Raw genomic sequence first — 19,907 nt, forward strand, 5'->3', positions numbered from 1 at the left:
ATCTTATAAAAATGTAACACAAAAAATTGAGAATCATTTGAATGGACACAAGGCGTGTAGAACATATAATAAAATCTTCTAAACCAACATGTAAGTTGCAATCCATGCGCTTCCAGTCCAAAAGGTCTCTCTAAATCTAGGCAATCTGACAGATATAATCTTAATATACGACAAGTCAATCCTTAAAGTAACAGCATCTTCTGAAAGAGTATCTATTATATGCAGTGAGGCATGTGGAAATGTCATGAGATACATGAGGACTTTTTTCCATGTGCATGGAAATATAATAGAAGGCTTACAAATTCCTCAGACAAAGCTGTTGTCAGAAAAGTCATAAAAAACTACAAAACGCAAAGGATAAGACAGCCTATTCAGCTTTAAAACTAACATTGTACATTATAGTACAGGCACCAGGGGAATGATCACATGCTCAGGGAATCATAATATAATTTATTTTTTGCATCCAAAGCTGCAGAAATGGATTATTTTATAATATTTATTCCTCTCATTTTATACTAATACTAATTTCATTTCTAGAGTTCAGCCCATCTTTATTGACCTAGGCTTGCTGAGCTCTTTTTTCATCCCGAGAATGCTTCATTAGCTTTCTCAGTGCGTAGTTGCAATGTACTGTGCATTTTTCCTTCTGGCAGGTAGGCTTTGCTGAGATGTGGCTTAGACACTGAGTTAGTTGTCTGCAGGACTGATGCAGCTGCATACCCCTCCAGCTAACCTTCTTGTTGACCCTCCCTGACATGTAAATCATACCCAGTTCACAGCTATTTATTCCTTTCTTTGACAAAATTCCTCTTATTCCTCTTCTTAAACCAGTAGATTCTACCTATCATCACAAAAATATTTATTAAAAGGATATATGAAAAAGAAAAAAGAGATAATTCTCAGGTACGATGAGCCTGTATTTAGTGTTCTTAGCCTGAGTAGCCTCAGATGTTACTGCTAAAAATTCATATGTGTGCAGTGTTCAGTAGTTCATGGGATAGCTGGCTGCAGTTGCTTAAAACTTAATTTTGCCCTCCCTAATCCTACACTGCTTTCTTCAGGCTGGTCATTTATGGTGTGTTTTTTTTTTTTTCAGAGCTACCCAGTGCCTTCCTTGATTGATACTGTCCCAGATGGGCAGCACATCCCTGCTGGGCTTATTGTCATAACCAGCCTGGCACTTTTTTCCTTTCTGCCATTGCTGCCTTCCTTCAGCCTTGGGGCAGAAAGGTTTGCAGCTAGGAAGCATCTGGCTGCAACTCAGCTGTTGCTGGGAGCTACTGTTAACATCAAGTAATCTTCACCAGGATAGAAAAAATGGATTTTATGCTGCATTTTACTAACTGAGTGATAAAAACAGACCACTCTGTACTGGAAAACTTGACCTAATGTACAAGATCTGATGCTTTTGTAAGTACAAGAGTGTATTAACTGCTCTACAAATCTATAAATCTGTTGCTTCTGTTGCAGCTAGAGTATCATGTTCAAAAGGATTTGAATTCCCAAACTTTCCCTCTGTTCTGTACTGTGAATGGGATAACATGATCTCAGGGGTAGAAATCCTCATTTTCAAACTTGCTGGCATAGGTCTCAGCTTTCAGTTTCTGAGAGCCCTCATTTTTACATGGGATTTGTAATATACATGTTTCTTTATCGTGTGTCTAGGAGGCTTAAGATATTTTTGGACAACTGCCTGTTCGTCAAAGCTGTCTAGTGCAAACTTAGCAAACCTCCTGCGCTTTGCAGCAGAGAAACATAGTAAGGAGAGGCCTGGTTATGGCTAAACTTGGCAGGTGCAGGACCTTCCTTCTCGTGCAGTTTAATATTTGCCCATATAGAGTTACTTGAAAACAAATCGAGATACTGCAGCAGCTTGTTTGGATTCATCCCTGTCTTTGCATCTGTCTGTTTTTCAAACACAAATATACTCTAAGACCACTGATAGGTGGCAAATGAACATGCTTCTGCCCCTGATATCAGTAAGGACAAAGCTGTCCTTTCTCAGGTAAGAACTGATCTAGAGAAAATCATATTTGGCACCCAGAGAACTTAACTTTGTAATGTTCTGTTTGAGTATTAATTTAGCCAGCTCTGTGTGACATGTGCAGACATAAATTTCAAGTACCTTCGAGCACATAGCCCAAAGCCACCTCAGCAGCTTCAGAGAAACTACAGCTCCATAAAACCCACGTGAAGCTTAGGATAACAGCTGGCCCTAAGGATCTCGTGTGCTCTGGTGCACCCCATTGACTCTGTCCTTTAGCGTTCACCAGGAACCTCCTGACAGTGCCAGTCCCTCTGGACAGCTGCGTGGCAAAGGTTTTCCATCCATTTCTCCTTTCTTTTTGAATAATTGAAGCTTGACAAGAATTTGGACTGAGCTCTTCATCAGACAGAATATCCAGTGGGTTTTAGGCCTGCTGATCTGCACAGAACTCCCTCTTCCCTCACTGAGCTGGTCATGGCCCTGCTCAGCCCTACAGAATATAGCCTCTGGGGTGCTCCACTGACCGTGAGGGATACTGCTCAGTAAGATCCCTTAGAAACAGATTGAAAAAATGTTTAAATAGTGAAAGATATAAAGCGTGTGTCCCCTGGGATATTCATATCCCTGCCTAAGCAAATCAGATGGGTCCTGAGAAGATGAAGGGGGGAAAAGTCAGCAAAGGTGGCTTATGAATTTATTGCTAACTTCTCTGCATTTTTAATCATCTTGAGTACCAGTCTGTATCTCTTTCTGTGGCTCATTTCCAATAAAATGAAGGTTAATGCTGCTTTACTTCACACAATTGTTGTGAAACTAACCTCAGCCCTAGTGAGATGCTCCGATAGCACGGCAAAGGGAGACATCTAGGTACCTGACTCTGACAAACAGCTGAATTTCCCTGACGTGGCTAATGGCTAGGGACTGGTAGCCCAGCTGGTTGTGACAAACACACAGAGCTTTTGTGCTCTTTGTTTACTGCACACGCGTCTGTCCGTGGGCCATGCTAGTGTGCGAACATGCGTTGTGGAGAAAAGCAGCCCCAATTTTCCATACCATCTAAGGAACTCAATTGGCAGAACTGTGTGACAAATCAGGGCAGATTAAAGTCAAGCTGGTCAAATTCTGCCATGCTGACATTCATACAAAAAGAACTGTGGCATTGCTGGGTCTAAAAAAAGGCAGAATTTGGATTGTAGTCACAACAGTCAGGGTTGCAAGAAGGAAGAGCTCTCCAGTGTTAAAGGCAAGGGAAGACTCATTTTTGAGCAGAATGAGGCTGGCTGGTTGCTGGGGCTTTTCTGCTCTGTAGAGGTTGTAATTTCAGCCTCTCAAGCTTGCGTGACATTGCTAATTTGAGACAAAATGGGAGACTGATATCTGTAAGAACACCCGGGGTTGGGATTTTGTTTATGAAGTCCATATATCAGCACATCAGATTTTGAATATTAAAGCCATTTAGCATTTTTATATAAACAGTTACGCAAAACATCCAAAAACAAGAGATGGGAAGATGTAAATGTCAGCCATTAAGAAAAATTTAAAGACGTTAGTCAGTTTTTAATACACCTGAAAGTCAAATTGACCATCAAACTGTGGCATGAAATTATGAAATTTAAATTACTTAACACTTTTCAGAACACAACTTTCTTCACAAAATATCTCCTACCTACAGGAGAACCTTTGTATATTAAACAGTGCCTTCCACTTGAGATATAGATTTTGTAATTTGATAGATGCCATTTTATTTTGTATAGCTTTGTATCATGAAATGACCCAGTTCTTTGCCTTACAGGTTTGGTATTGACTGATTCCCCTAACTTCTGGGGAGCTGTATGTGATATGTATCTGCAAAAAGGAGAGGCAAACATACTATAAATGCCCATTGCAAATAGTCATATGCTGATGATTTGTGTCAGCTTAATTCTGTGGAAAATGTCTTGCTCCTTGGCACAGAATAAGTGTCGAAATACATGGTTATCCTTTCCACATTGACCCAGAAGGCAGTCTTTCACTCTGTAGTGACACATCCTAGGCAGACCTCTCTAAATCTGCCCATCAGTCTTGGTTGGCTCTCCAGGTGCTCTGCCTTTTTGAGGTATTTGGGGTTCATACAGTGGATTTAGTCCTGCAGCTTGCTGAACATCTGTGAAATGTCCTTTAATGCCAGGGTCTTAGGATGCTCATTTGGCTGAATTAGCTAATGGTACATGCTACCCAACATTCTTATGGGAATGAAGAGCCTTAGCCCTTAGCTGTGTCTTTCCTCCTCCCAGCAGATTAATGCCAGATCTTTCTCAACTTCAGTGGGAGATGAGTGTACCTAGCACCTTGCTACACCAGGCCTTGACTTCAGTTCATTGTCATGTGGAGATCTAACAAGAGCTTTAGAGAGAATAGCAGAGGTTTCTTTCACCCTGCATGTGATAATGCCCCACAGCAGGAACCACAGGAGAGAGCTAAGTACTCATAAATGAAGTTATGAAAGGATCTCGAGTTTGGGGGTTTCTGAAATCACCTCCTGCTATGGATAAGCGCTCTCTTGTTGACACGCCTACTGTCCCTTGACATTACCTGTACTCAGTCTGGGCCTGTGGCTAGAAATGAAGATGTTAGTGCTTATCTATATCTAATTTACAGAAAGCTTGTTGTCAAACTCTCCATGCCCAAGAAACAGCGTTGCAGGGATTTGGTGTCCAAATAGGGTGGAGGCGGGGAGAGACGACAGGAGAATTAAAACCATTTTTATCTGATACGGATCCAAATCAAACAGATCTCCTTTATTTATTTTCATTTGAGACTCTCTCAGCAGCAATGTGTAAGCATTAAATATACAGGAGATAGCAAGCAGAGGAGAAAACGTAAAAGAGTTAAATGATAGCAGGGATCAGTATTTTAGTGTATTCCTTCTACAATCTACTAGATACAAATAGAAAAGGCTAGGCACAACATAAATATTTCCTATTATGGATAAACTAAAGTCACAATGGAATCTGTCATGCTTGTGATATGAGAGATGGACAATATTCCCGAGCTGTTGCCATGCTGGCACTTGAATGCAGTTTGTATTTTGTTTATGGAGCCGAATCAGAAACCCTTTTCCCCTCCCCTCTCTCTCTGTTTTTTTTTTTTTTTTTTTTTTTTTTGGCCCAGCATGTGTAATTCTTCTTCATGGAAGCTCGAAATGGCTGTGGAGCAGCTCAATATTCCATTTATTTTATTTATAAAAGAAATTCAAAGCCTGAAAAGATGAAGTAATTGACTTACTGGGATGACAGTTAAACCCACTAAATTTAATCTTATCCTCTCAAGTACAACATATCGCGCTTACAAATTATCACCCTGCACCAGACAGGCCTGCTCTCTTCACCTAATCCAAATGGAAATGAAGGCCTCTGTTATTGTATTATCTGACTTTACTATCAGCATTAATCCGGCTTAACTCACTTAATGATGCCACTTGTGGCACTATGAAGGCAGCAAAGAAGTCTATAAACTACTTCCATTAAAATGCAAATCTGGCCCACAGAGAAAATAAGTGACACAAAAGTAGGAGAATTCGGCCATACACTGTATTAGCCTCTTGCCGCACAGAACTGATACAAGTATAATAACTGATGCTGTGATTATTATTCTAGCTGTGGATTTCCAATGAAAGGAAGCCAGTCTACCACAGAACGTCACAAAAGTGCTTCAACAAGCCAGGGTATTTAATTTCTGAAGAGATTTATATTTTTTGTTGTCAGGAAATGAACAAATACTTATCAATGTAAAAACTGCTATCTTAAATCTTCCTGCCAGGTTTTTCATACTGATATTATTTGCACCCTATAACACAGGAAATGAAAATCTTCTGTGCCTTTCACATCTCCACTGTATCTTAAAATCCTTTAGTAACAGCCTTGCTTCTTTTTTTAACCCCCTTCTGTAAACATAAAGGAAAACTTTATGGATTAAGTATAGGGAATCATTAATGCCAAAATCTCAGCCCCAAATTCCTTCTGAACATTCTGTTCACTGTTAATTTAATTATTTTTTTTAAAGGGAACCGTAACATCTGTTTTATGCAGAAGTCTGGTTTAATTTTAGTGTAAAGCTACTCACTTTTATCTCTGCTCCTCTCCTCCCTTGCACACATGCATGCACACTTGTGTATCTGCCTGGCCACCCTTTTGTATGAAAAACCATTAATGCAAAAGCCTTCATTAGTATAAAAGAAATCCCAGTAAAAACACTGGGATTCCATCTTCTTCCAATTTCTCTTGAGCTCAATAGCTTCCTCTGCCTCAGTAACCCTAAGACTTTATTTCTGGCTTTGGCACCGAGACAACATGCATATCTACAGGGAGACATAGGCACGAAGCCCCTACCGCTTAAATAAACATTTCTCTGTAGGCTTCGATAGTGAAATGTAAATGCAAGAATTTGGTCCAGCATGTTTTATGTACAGGGTGACAGACGTGTGATGCCCCTTCACTTTTTCTTGGAAATCTTATTACTGATAATATTACAAATTAGAGATGGGGCCAAGCAATACAAGTGGGATTCGTGTTTCAGTCTCGCGCATGGGAATTTGATTTAGTTCAGTACGCTGAGAGGAGTAGCAATGAGATTCAGGTTTGCATCGAAGTTTGGATGCTGAATCCCCTCCGACGCTGAAGAATGTTTTGATCTGGAGCCCTGGCGTGATCACTGACAAAGACCTATTCTTTCCCATCCCCACTCACACACTTACCCTACCCTGAGCACGACTTGTTATTGAGATGGCTGTTCAGCAGCATACAATTTTGCTCTGATGTTGCATTACTGAAATACTTCTAAATTGGCTTTTCTCTCACCTTAGGCCCGCACGAGCATGATCTGATTTCTGCAGACGCTGGATCTGCTGTAGCACTTCCATCTGGGAGCTCGTCGCTGACCTTCGTGCCACCGGTGTTTCAGCAGTGGGCTGCTCAGTGCTAATGAAAACATCCAATTTCAGCTTAAAGAAGCTCTCTGTGCTCTTACAGCTAGGAGAGTTTTTGCTTAAAAGAGGCTAATGGCTCTGCAGAATTTGGCAGTTTGTGGTCATTAATGGGCGCTGGGGATTTTTGCTGTTTTCAGGGTGAAGCTGGCCCCTAGACACAGCATATCTGGAATCATGTTTTGGCCTAACAGACATGCAATGCTACATACATATTGCTCGTTGGATGGGCTTTGGGCTATTCCTAGAGTGCAGAGCATGGAAGGGTGCCAGAAGAGAGCCCAGAAGCTGCTGGCAGGCCCGCTGCCTTCCACCCCTACACAGCCACACATACTGTCCTCCGTGGCTACGGATTTGCATTCCCTGCACCAAATCTCTAGCTGTGTCAGACAGTATCAGTGAATGATTTACAGAGCTTTACTCAGGACTCGTTAGAAGGAAATTAATTGCCTGATTTATGGGAGAGATGCCTCAACTCCTGCACACCATTGGTCTGAGGCCTTTACCTTCTGAGATGTGAAATGCCCTATGTACAAGCCAGATATCAGCTAGATATTTTTTCTTATCATTACACAAGGAAACTTTATTGGATTAGCTCAAAATACCATTTCAAACCAGAATGTATTTTAAAAATTAAAATTGAGATTATTTCAATTTAGCTAAGAATTGGTTTAACAAACAAAACCAAACCTAAACAAATAAACAGAAGCTTCCAAAGCACACAGATTTGCAGTGATGCGGAGTATAGCAACCTGTGAAACTTAAACTGCCAGGTATTTCCAGCAAGAGCCTGATTTTATCTGTGCCTTTAGCCTGTGCTTTCAGGAATGAAAATTTATGTAGCCACAGAATATTTTTCAAAAGCAATTGTCTTGTCTTTATTTATTTTAACACTATAAGGGACATAGGGTTGGATTTTCGCATCATGCATCATCCATGTGTCTGCAACATCTTCATGGACACATTCTGCAGTTATATACATTAAACGTTTCTAGAGAAAGGTAGGGGGTTGGACTGGATGACATCCAGAGTTCCCTTCTAGCCAAGTTACTTTGCAATTCTCCAAGTTCTAGTGAACCAAAGAAAATACGTAGATATCTAATAAAATATTGTCTTGTATAATGCATGATACTAAATATTCAACATTCAGTCTCCTAGGAAAACTTTCTGTGTACATCAAATAAGTAGCATGCTGCAATATTCTTCAGACACAGCAGTGTGATATGCAGTAAATCTTATTAAGTTATTGTACTCACAGGAGACATGAATTTAAGGTGTATATACAAACAAATACCCATGCAGAGCAAATCATGCAATTTGTACTTGCAATTATCAATGAGGTTTGCATCTGATTTATATTAATTACAGATGAAAAATGATCAAACATATAACTTGCTATTTTTCTTTTATTAGCATTGATACAAGCATGGTGGCCTAGAGATAAATTTTTATAAACTTGCCTATATATATGTGGGGAAAAATGGTCACATTCATTGTCACTGAAGAACTTTCTGAAATCTGAAACAAAAGCATCAAACTATCAGGTCATAATAAATCATTTAAGCATGCTAAGCAATTAGATCATTAGAGATTATCAAGTTCACACCTGTGGAACAATTAGGGCATAGTGAGAACTGAGAAAGGGAGTAAGGTACTATAAAAGCAACCTCTTTGGTAAGGTTGTTTTTCCTATGTATCCATTAGCATTATGAATTTTGCTCTCAAAGTTTGTCTTTTGCATGTATTTGTATGCTGTTTTTAATAACCAGGAATGAGAGAATCAAGATGAAGAAAATATTTTAAAGCGGTCTCTGGATGTTTCTGCTCTTCAGCTGCTCATGGAGGTCATTCTGTTATTTTGTACTTGGTTTCATCTGGAGTGGGTGTGATTTGGGGTGTTGGTTTTTTAAAACTTTATTTTATTGTGTTGGCTAGAGTCATCATTTTTGGGGATTCGTAAGGATCCTCACATGCTTTCTCTTAAGGGTATTTGTTACTGAAGTGCGAAGGTGTTCTCCATTTGTTCATCTAGTGCTGGCTCACTCATGTTGGTGTTGGCAGGCCCAGGGTGCTCATCTCCTGGTGGGGAGGGAACGTGGTTCAAAGGCAGTGGCTGGGGTCATGGTCTAACAGTCTTCTGTCACTGTCTTCCTCCCCAAGTTATATTTGATTTTAAGAATACACTCCAATAGGGGATGTTATTTGAGAACCAGGTACGTATAGTCTTGATCTGGAAGTATATAGTAATAAGCTAGTACTGGAGCATGACATTTTGCTGAAGGAACTTTCTTGTGTGGAGAGGCACCCCCTGTGTTGGTGAGGTAGGAGCTTTGGAAGAAGTTAGGTGGCTTTCTGTGTGGGATGGCCAGAGCTGCCTGCGTTGTTGTGCTGGGGTGTTTGTCTCTATTGGGTCCCCACAGTGTGCTCCAAAAGCACCAGGCATGGGGACAGGGATAGGGTGGGCTTGCTGAAGTATGCCTGTGGTGGTCTGCTGAAACCCACTGGTAAATGGAAGGATTGTTTTCAGCTGTGCTTAAAGTTTGACAGATGTATTTATTTATTAAAGCGTGGCTTAATCCTTGACTTGATAAAATAACATAAATAGTAAAAATTTAATTTCTTTTGGAAGACTAGATTGGGCTGGGCTATGAAGATATTTTTGCCATGTGGGAAGCAGGGAACTGGAGGAAAGCAAAAAGTAAAGCTTACTGCTAGGAATGTGAGTTAGTTCAGCTCCTGCAGTTTTGACTCATTTAAAACGTGTCAAAATTTCCCTTTTAAAGTCTGTACCTGGTAGAGCTGCTCAGAATGTTTTTAATGAGAGGGAAACTTAAGCAAAAAGAAATATCTTGCCTAAGCTTTCTTTGTCTATGTCATTATGGCTATAAAGTTTACTTTTTTTATACCCTCAATTTAAGATGATATTCAGCTATTCTTGTGAGTGTGTGTGTTTGTATATATAGGTTATGGTTTTTGGTTTTTATCATTGTTTTTAGTGTTCAATATTATAAAAAATATTTCTTAAATAAAATGTTGGATTTTACTGATCTTTCAAAGCTTCTGTTTCACAACGTTGGAATTTTCTTTAAAGGATAGGAATTCCTATTTTATCCCAAATCTATTGCTGACTGTACTGAGCAAGCCCAGCAGAAATCTGATTCAGTGCAGATTCAGTAAAATATAACTCTGTCCAGAAGCGATGGGCTGGTTGGTGCTGGTGTCTTCAAATCTCCCTACCAGCATTGCTCGGGAGCATCAAGGGAACTTTTCTTTTTCTTTTTACTTTTTTTTGTGCTCGTAAAGAAATTTTGGCTCTAGCCCTGTGTACTTATGTCTCTCCTTCTGTTACTATCCCCTTTTGGCAGATAACTTTTAGGTAGAGAACTGTCCGCAGTGTGAAAGTTGCTCATTCATTTTTCAGAGGCCGCTGGACAAGAGTCGGGGTAACAACTCACTGACCTGGAGACCTACCCGTGTTCAGATAAATGAGCTGGGTGTGAAAGGCTAAAAATCCCATTACCAGACCTTGAGACATCCTGTCCTTAAGCAAGTTTGCAATATTTCTAGGGAAGAAATAAATACAAGTTGTGGACTAAGGAATGAATCGGATAAACAAGCAGTGAACCACTTTGCTGCAACAAATTTTTTCCTCTGTTTTTGCTTTGCTGCACTTCTAAGGCTGTGAGATGATAGCATTAAGAGATGCATGGTCATTGTGTCCTAGGGTTAAATAAAACCACAGAGTCCTTAAACTTTATTTTACTAGCTTGCTATTCTTGATGTGATGCCTATTGTAAGGGTTAAAATTATTTTAAAACTATTCATATAGTAGAAGGCAGGAGGTCATGTTTGGATGACTCAGACAAAATGTATTTGAGAGATGATCCCACTTCTAGCAAGTTAGTACTTCTCACAGTTTCTAAAATTGGACAAACTCTTTTTGAAGACCCAGATCCAGCAGGTGATCCAACAGGTATTTGGGTATTTGTAACACCTACACATTTGGGGATTCTGGACTCTGGGCTACATGTCACTTCTGACAATTCACATGGAGACTCTTGTTCAAGTTTTACCCATAGCCCCATTTTAAAGGGTGTTAAAGAGTGAGGTAATACAGTATAACCTCCTCTAAGCTGCTAGAAAAATCAATCTTCAAACTCTAGTTATTTGTAAAAACATGGTTGGTGTCTGGAGTAACCTGTATTTCTGTATTCTCCTAAGCTCCAATGCTTTGTGTAGAAAATGCTGGATTCACCTGAGCCTGCTGGAATTCAAGCCCCCTGCAAACCACTCTTTCCCTGAGCTATTAGGACCTTTCTGAGAAGGACCTCAAGCTGTTTTCACCTGTCTGAGGCTGCTCAGGTGATATTTCATCAGAAGTGGATGGGACAGATAAAATCTGCCAGAGCAAGTGCTGAGGGTGCCTTTTCAATTAAGCCATGTGAATGGGCAGGGAGCCTGGCCATGACTTCAGCCTTGGAGCATCTTGCACAGTAAGGAGTCAATGCAATTGAGGCATCAAAACCACTTAAGCCCATTTGGAAGCACAGATGGAGAAAACCCAGCAACTATATATACAACAACAAAAAAAGCCAGTTTTCAATTGACAATGTGTTTTCTGCAGTTCTCCTGGTAATAGCAGAAAACAATATCACTTTATCTAACTCACAGGTTATTACCCTTTCTAAGAATTAATGTAAGTGTTTTTTAAGAAAACGAGGAAAAAAAAGTTTCTTCTGGCAATGGCAATACTGAAATATTTTCAGGTTTTTGGTTAGGTGAAGTCACTTGCTTGAATGCACTATGAACTGAATAATTGAATAGCAAATTCTACTGATGAACCTAAAATATTTTTAACTGAAGAAAAAAATACCTTACTGTTTTAAACATTTAACTTCCTCATTGTATTACTAAATGTGTTAAAGTCATTTTTTTACCTAATTTTTGCATCTTGTGGAGCTGGTCTCTTAAAGGTATTAAGGTATCTTCTGAGGTATCCCCCTAATATGATCACGCTGATTTCAATACGATTTAGATCTCTAGGCACTTCTTAAATCCTGCTGGGCACTTATACACCTTTAAGCACCTAACTACATTTAAAAATCTGGCCCTTGATAATTGTAGAAAATAGTCCTTTCTATCATGTAGAGTTTTCTGCTAGCAAACTGGAAAAGTAATTAGCATATAGATGCATCCCTCAGATGCTAGACTGGGTTAAACTGGATTTTTCTACCTTTTAATAACCATTGGAAAACAACAAGGAATTAATTGGTTTGGAAATGTGAACTGATGGAAAAAAGTCGAGCTACAGAAAAGTTATTAACTATGCAACACTGAGAGTCCTTAAAACCATCAGTTAATGAAACAAAGAAAAAATACATTGAGTGAGAATTGATTTAGAAGTGAAGAAGACAGATGAAAAAGGAATTGCAATATAATATGATGAAGAAAAGATTTCTGTCTTGGAGACTCAGCTAGTCATTGCTGTAGCTGTAATGGAGTGAGAATAGTGGTCCAGGGAGCGGCTCTGAGACAAGAGGCTGTTTCCCACAATGCTGTGATGTTCTGTTGTGCTCCCTGCTCAGGGTGGCATTGCCAGGCTTTACTCAGCCCAGCTGTGAATGTGCCCTGGCATGTGAAGGTGAGGAGGTTCCCACCCAGCTCCTCCTCTGATCGTGTGTGAGACCTCCAGCCCTTCCCTGGGCACTTGTCCCAGTAGTGGGACAAGAAATGGCTTTCAAATCTGTGGGTAAAAAATGCTGTGTAAGAATGAAGATTTTTATTATTTTTTTATTATCCTCAAGGGCAGAATTTGAAATAGCTGCTAGGAAATGTTGCCTATTCACAGTTTGTGAGATATCTTTAATCATATTCTAGCCAGAGGAAGAAAAGACCGCGAGAGGCACTATAAAACCTCTTCCTTGCTTTCATCTTTTCTTTTCCACTAAGCCTCACTTGAGAGTGAGAGGAATCCACAGCCAGACTGATTCTAGACTGACTGTGTTTGTTCTAACACAAGGGGATCATTGTAAAAGACACATTTCTACTGCAAATACCCCCAGGTTAATTTTCTGGATTTGAACAGAGCTCTGCTTTTGCAGTGTAAAGTAAATATTTTTTATACTTTGTGTGCAGGGGAAAAGAATCTTTGTTTTGGCTTAATTGTAACATAATGATGGAGTTGAAAAAGAGGCAGGGAAGAGTTTTTCATGGATGTACAATATTTTAAGTGCTGTAACTTTGCATTAAACTTACAAGTGAATAGAGATGAAAACAATACTTAACTAAGCAAAATGCTTTGGTAATTGTGCTATGTTTTTCAGAGTTTGTAAGGCTCTTGTGAAACCACGTAGAAGCCAAACTGATGGTGTGTTGTTCCACAAAGCACAGCACGGGATCTTCTAAGGAGGTAAGATAATTTCTTGTATTAGCCCTTAAAAAATATTTACTCATTTCAGTACTCCAAACAGATCCCTACAAGTGAAATGAATTTTAATATGTAGGTGAGAGTTTTCTTGGAAATCCACACTGCAGGTGGCACATGTGTGCAGGTTCCTTAGGGGAGGAAATGAGAAGATGGTGACACTTGCAAAGTGATGTAAGAGTGAGTTGTACTGTGTGCGCACAAGGAGAAGGAGAGGCTCACACCATGCTGCCTACCCCCATGACTATGTCGAGCTGAACATGGACCCCAGACAGGCAGGTTGTTGATCTGATCAGAAATCCCACAGGGGTCAAATAGATGCTCTGTCAGAACATGTGTGCTAGGGTCACCTTTATGAGCTTTGTGTCACAATGCTCATGTGTTTTGTATCACCAAGTCCAGAAAAACATAGTCACAGAGGACCAAACTCTATGCCCATCCATGTGTGTGAAATTAAGTTTTCCTACTGCAAGGAACCAGAGCTCAGGTGAAGAGAACAGAATGACACTGGTATGAAAATCTAAAATCTTTTCTCAGACCTGCATGTAAGAAGAATGAAGCTTCCTGATCTTTACCTTCACTTCAACTAACATCTAAAACAAACAAAAACAACCACCACAAAAATGGAGTGATCTCCTATGCACTCTTTTCACTTCTGCTGCCTGGGGGAGACGAGACCAGCCTGCTGCTGGTACGCTGGGAGAAGGATCCATCTTGCCTTTTGCTGCAATCTCCCTAAAGCATCTCCACACCTGTACTATTCTGCAGCAGAAATATGGTTCACTGAGTTGTTTTGCATCACTCAGAAATGGGATCAGACTTTACTGTCCAGCAGAGAATTGAACCTTGAGTGGAATGGCAATTACCTTAATTTGTAAGTTATGGCTTTCTGCTGTCATCTACACTACTGAGTAACTCAGTGCAAGAAGGAGATGATGTTCGTGCTGGGGATGAAAGCTTCACACTGAGCATTTTGGAGGTACTCTTATCCCTTGGGCAGAAGCCCATTAATGCCTGGAGTGCCTGAGTTGACCTCTGGAGTACACTTTCCACATCAGCTTCATCCAAAAATCAGCATGTTTGTGCCCTTTGAGTTTGCTCTGTGTTGTGAACTGAGGTGTGGTGAGTACGGTTAGAAAACTTTCTTCTGAAGTTCCCAGACCCAACTAAAATACTAATATAAACTCTCCCATGGCCTTTTACAATATGGTAGCAATGTAGTAATTGCAAGCTACTACCCTCAGGGAGATCAAAGTCCATGTATTTCAAGGTGGTGCCTGATGTACTCAAGCATAAGAGCAAAATCTCCCATATTTATGTGAACTAAGAGAACCAGGAGGTGAACCCAAATTAATCTGAAACTGATGAAAAGTATTTGCCAGTAAGGCCAGCTCTTAATTTATTCTGTACTCATCTTCCAAAAGGGAAAGAAATACCTTTCTCAAATTCTTGATGAAACATGAGAGCTTGCTTGTTCTTAACCTGTAGGAAGAAAGAGCCAAAGGTGTTATTTCAGAAGCACTGACTGAGAAGCTTTGTAGTGCAAAGTCTTTCATTGTGCCTACCTAGACTGAAAAAAAATTTTCAATGCGAACTGAATACCATTGACTTTCATTTACTTTAGGGAGAGGTGTTTTAGCTTTTATTTCTGAAATACTCATGGCCTACATTTGAAAACTCAGTGGTTAATTTTAAGGATGTTAAATCTGCTGAAATGAGTGCTCACATAACACCTGCCCTTCTGGAAGCTAGTAAGTTAAACAGCCTTGCTTGTGGACTAAAGAAAACATGGTCGGGGTGATAAACAGAGCTATAGGTAGATCTGTTGGGAGAGAAATGTAATTGGATTCTTGGGTATCTTAATGGTTGGGGCACTTCCCTTTCTGCCCCACAGCAAAAAGGCCCCAGTCCAGTGGAGCACTTAGCTGTGAGTAGTGCCTCGGAGATCAATGGAGCTACTTATGGCATGTAAAACCAGGCACGTGGTTAAGTGCTTTATTGGGTCAGAGCCAGACTGAATAACACATACATAACGCTGCATTCAGATTCACTATATTCAATTCTCAGATCTGTATTGATCTGAATTTTGAAGCCTTCACTGAATTAACTTTTAAAGTAAATTTTCTTTTTTATAAACACAAAATGAATTTGATGTAGTTGCCCCTTTCACTCGGAGATCTGAAAATACTTTAAAAAATATGAATGTATTGATCTTTCACTATGGGGAGAGTGAGTAGTAGCAACCCATAAAACAGATGAGGAATCTGAAAGTAGAAGAGTGAAGAAAAATCCACAACAACTGAATGGAATTGGAAAACAAATTTGTCTTGATTGTATTCCCATCTGCTTTGGGTTCGGTTTCATTAGCTTTCTTGAAAGGGAGCTACTGTCAGGAAAGTATATGAAAGCAATTTTTTTAGTAGATATTTAAGAGCAGTTGCAGAAGTGTTTTTTTAACCTAGCTTCTCATTTATGGGCTTATGTATGCCTCTTCTTTTTTACATACTATGAAAATAGTATGGATTTGTACAGAATAGGTACCTTTTTGTTCACAGTTGTTATCAAAGGAAGTTTTTAAGAGGCAGAAAACCACTGAAATACTGTTCGCATGTTAACTTGTGTAACTCATTGTCCATGGATAGCATTTCAATAACGTGGCAAAGATTGTTAGAATTGCATGTTATGTGTGCAAAGAACAGCTGCAGCAACTTTAAATAGGATGACAGTATATAGGAAGAAGAGTAATAATGCTATAACCATTAAGCATTGGGCATAGGAAGAAGATTCTCTCATAATCAAGTTATTGCATAATTCTGTTATGGGAGTTTCACACCTTCCTCTGAAACATCTGGTGCTAGAAATGCAATAAAATACTAAATGAATTTCTGACCTGATGTGGCATGACAATCAATAAAGTTCTTTTATTAGCTAACTCTACTTTTAAGAACTTGTCAGAGTAACAGCACACAGCTTTGCGGAATGCCAACTTGTGATCAAACATTCAATTACTTTAAAAACTGAATCTTTCCTTCCTTATTGTACACCTTCTCAAGTCTGGGGAGATTATCCCAGCATCCTGCACCATCTGCCACTAGAGAAAATGTGGATTCTTGTGGATTGTTTAAAACCTTATGTTTGCTGTGTGGAAAAAAATGTAGTGGTACAAAGCAGCTGAGATGCAACCAAAACTGCTTTAGGCAGAGTAGCCAATCCATGGTACATCTGCAGGGACTTCGCCTATGCTCCTTCCTTCCATGCACTGCTCTTCTCTGCTACCCCACAGTCTTGCAGTCCCTTCTAGTATTAGATATTAAAATATAATAATTCCTAAACTTTTGATATTCCAGTGTTCTCACTCTGGGAATGCAGTGTGCATCAGGTTACGAAGTCAGAAACTACTACACATACGTCAGGCACATGTCCAGTGCCTGCTAAGCGATGCCCGAATTTTTGGCATAGGATTGATTGCATGGTGTGGAAGCTTTGCAGCTCCTTAAACTGCTCTGGGCTCTCACCCTGTGGAAACATGGGACCCTGCTGGTGTAGCTGGGCCCAAGAGAGGTTGCTGCTGCTGGAGAAAAGGCTGAGGCATCCTGAAATGACCTTGTAGGTCTTGTGGACAGCTCAGGATGGGAATTTAAGGGCACTTCTGTAAGCATTATATCACAGTGAGGTCTCATTACAGTCAAATGCAAGCCATGTGTTTTTTTTCCAGTGAGGGCAAATTTATTCCAATTGTGAGTACTTGAAAATACCTGACTCTGAAATGATGCCCCTGGTGAGAAACCCTGAGGAGTGCAGCACTGTGAATGATTCCCACACTCCTTCAAAATGAAGCCGTGCTCTAAAGCAATGCATTTTGATAGCATGGCTTACATCTCTCAGAGCAGCCTGAATGATTTTTCCCAAAGAGTGCAGCAAAGTGTTGGTATGATAGCTCTGCGGTTTTGAAATACAAACATTTTTAAGGTACACCAAGAGTGTTGAATCAAATGTGAATGTATGTATATGATTAAAGGAAATAGACCCATGCATCAGTAGGATTTACTTTGAGCTGGGCAGCACAGAAAGCTCAATGCAGTTTTTAACAGTCATATTTTCATGCAAATGAACTGTAGCCAGTCTGAAGATATTCCAGGAATCCCAAATTTTATGTACCACCTCTGAAGTCTTCCTCATATAGAACATTATTTAATTTGTCATTGATTAGTAAGTTGCTTTGTGAAAGCCAGCAAATGATCTGGGGTGAATTGACAAGCACAAAGATTATTCTTCTGGAAATGAATTGAAATTCTTACTGCTGAGTAATTTCCATGAAAATAGAACAGCCTTTGTAGCTTTTATTTTAAAATAAGAATAAATGATGCCAGAAGGCAGCAAATAAAGGGGATGAAAAATCCTACGTAAAAGACATAGGCAAGAAAATCTCAACTTGTATGTCTGTCCCAGCAAGCTACAAAGCTCTTGCAAGTAACTATGGGAAACTTGAATTGATTTAGGACAATTTAGAAGATACGACTAAGTGTAAATCGCTTCTCATTGCATCTCCTGGAAGTCAGCATAGAATTTGTTGTTTGAAATCTTTTCCTCTTTGAAAGTCAATGACTGGGAAGGGGGGTGGGGAGACTGGGGGAGACTTGGCAGAATGCCACTAACTTTTTTTTCATTATTTGATGTGTTATATATACCATATAAATCTGCATTTGTTTGGTTTTCCAGCCTGTATGTCAATGCAGGAATAATTATTTTATTGTTATAAATAATATATGTGCATTCGGAGACATTTCAAGTATTTAGCTCTCTCCAATCCTCACTTTTACATGCTTTCCCTTCCCTACATTCACCCCCTGCCTTCACATCTGCCACAGTCAAAATAAAAGTTCCCCCTAGCTCGCGCTCTCATTGTTTTTCCTGTGATTGATTGAATGGCATGCTAGGTTCAGTGAACTTGGTCTTGGCTAGTGCTCCACCCAGAAACAACCTTCTCTTCTATATGAATTATCATATGAAAGCTGCTAATGTCGTTTTACTGCAGCTCTGCTTCATGTTTCAGAATTGTAAGTGGCATCATGCAGTCCACATTTGCCCATTTTCAGGGAATAACCCTTCTCCCTCTTCTCCCTTCCTTCTCCTCTTTTGCCCTACTTTTCAGTGGAAAAATTCTCCTTTTTCATTTTCTAAAGTGATACTTTCCCTTCAATAAACATTTGATGCTTCAGATATGAAAATAACTTTCAGTCTGAGATTCTGATGCTATTAGAAATATTATTGTATCGTGTGGATCTTATCCTCTGAGAATGAAATTGGTTATTGCAGGCTGACTTAGAGCAGTGGAAGAAGCTGGTCCTCCAGAATTGCTGTCTCATCAAGCAGAGTTTCAAACATTTTTAAACTTCTGCAGAGCACAACAGCAAAGGAAAGACTAACGTTGTGTAAAATTTAAATATTGTTGACTGATGACAGCAGTTAACGGTCTGCCCTCAAACCCAGTTATGTGCAAATGTAAAAGATTTTTATATATATGTGCAAGCGCATATGAAAATGTTGTTTCTTAAAGATGTTAGTATCAACAAAAAATGAATTTGTTCTTAACATTAGTTTTGAGAGTTGAGAGAGATTCTTTGTTGTCATTTCGTATTTAATACCCACATGGCATGGGTACAAAGCTCATTCTGTGCCACTACTAAATGCAATTTGCATGCATATTAAAGAGTAACCACTTTCTTGTTGTTGAAACAATAGCTTTGCAAGAACAGGTATAATTTAAATTAGGAGGAGTGTTTGCTTACACAGTCAGGTATGAGTAATTTTCTTGGATTTAGTCAGAAAAGATGATGTATATCAAAACTTTAAGGGTTCTAGGGTTCTTTTTTTATATATATTAATTCAAAAGAAATCTTTACAAGAAACTGTAAATGTTAATGGCTGGTATTGTTCAACTCAATAGCAGGAAATGCAACATGACTTCTTTTACTGGGTGCGTGGGAGAGAAGACACTTCGTTTTCTAAAAGAAATATTGTTTTTTCATTATTTTTATGTTTGTTGTTCCCACAAAAATGGACCCAAGTGTTTTGAAAGGATTATAAATATGGTTGCAATTTGGCACTGTGAGCTGGTTGCAGACGCTGTGTGTCTCTGTGCTTGTGTGTGGAATTTGGCCAATTCCAACTCTGAGTTGGTCACAAGCAGCCAAATGGCTTTCAGTTTTCTGTTGTTGTAGCTGCATTCCCTGCAGGGTAGAACCTTTCAGGCTCTACTTCAAGGTACAATCTGCTCCTCTGAGAGGATAAATTATTAAAATGCAGCGTCTGCTTGTGAAAACGAACTTCTCAAAGTTACACTCGTTTGGTCTCCAAGAAATAACAGTTCCATCCTTTCAGGTCTCGGTTAAGCCAAGACACATGCTAATTTTCTTTAAACTTTGTAGTTCTGACGGCCTTAAGGAAATATGTGTTTAAGAGAAAACTGAAATCTGCTGCACCGTGAAGGAGTCAAGGTGTCTAGTGTGATTAATCTGGAAAGGTCATCTTCACTA

The 19,907-nt window shown here is 39.5% G+C and overlaps 1 long non-coding RNA gene across 1 annotated transcript; it reads left to right on the forward strand.

Moving 5' to 3' along the window:
- Nucleotides 1-8,624: 8,624 nt before the first annotated feature.
- Nucleotides 8,625-18,609, forward strand: LOC310901587. Its single transcript, XR_014585924.1, has 3 exons — nucleotides 8,625-8,791; nucleotides 13,271-13,356; nucleotides 13,909-18,609. It is a non-coding gene; the product is annotated as an uncharacterized lncRNA (long non-coding RNA).
- Nucleotides 18,610-19,907: the final 1,298 nt, after the last annotated feature.

Source organism: Anser anser, assembly GCF_964211835.1.
Source record: "Anser anser genome assembly, chromosome: 6".
Taxonomy (NCBI): Eukaryota; Metazoa; Chordata; class Aves; order Anseriformes; family Anatidae; genus Anser; species Anser anser.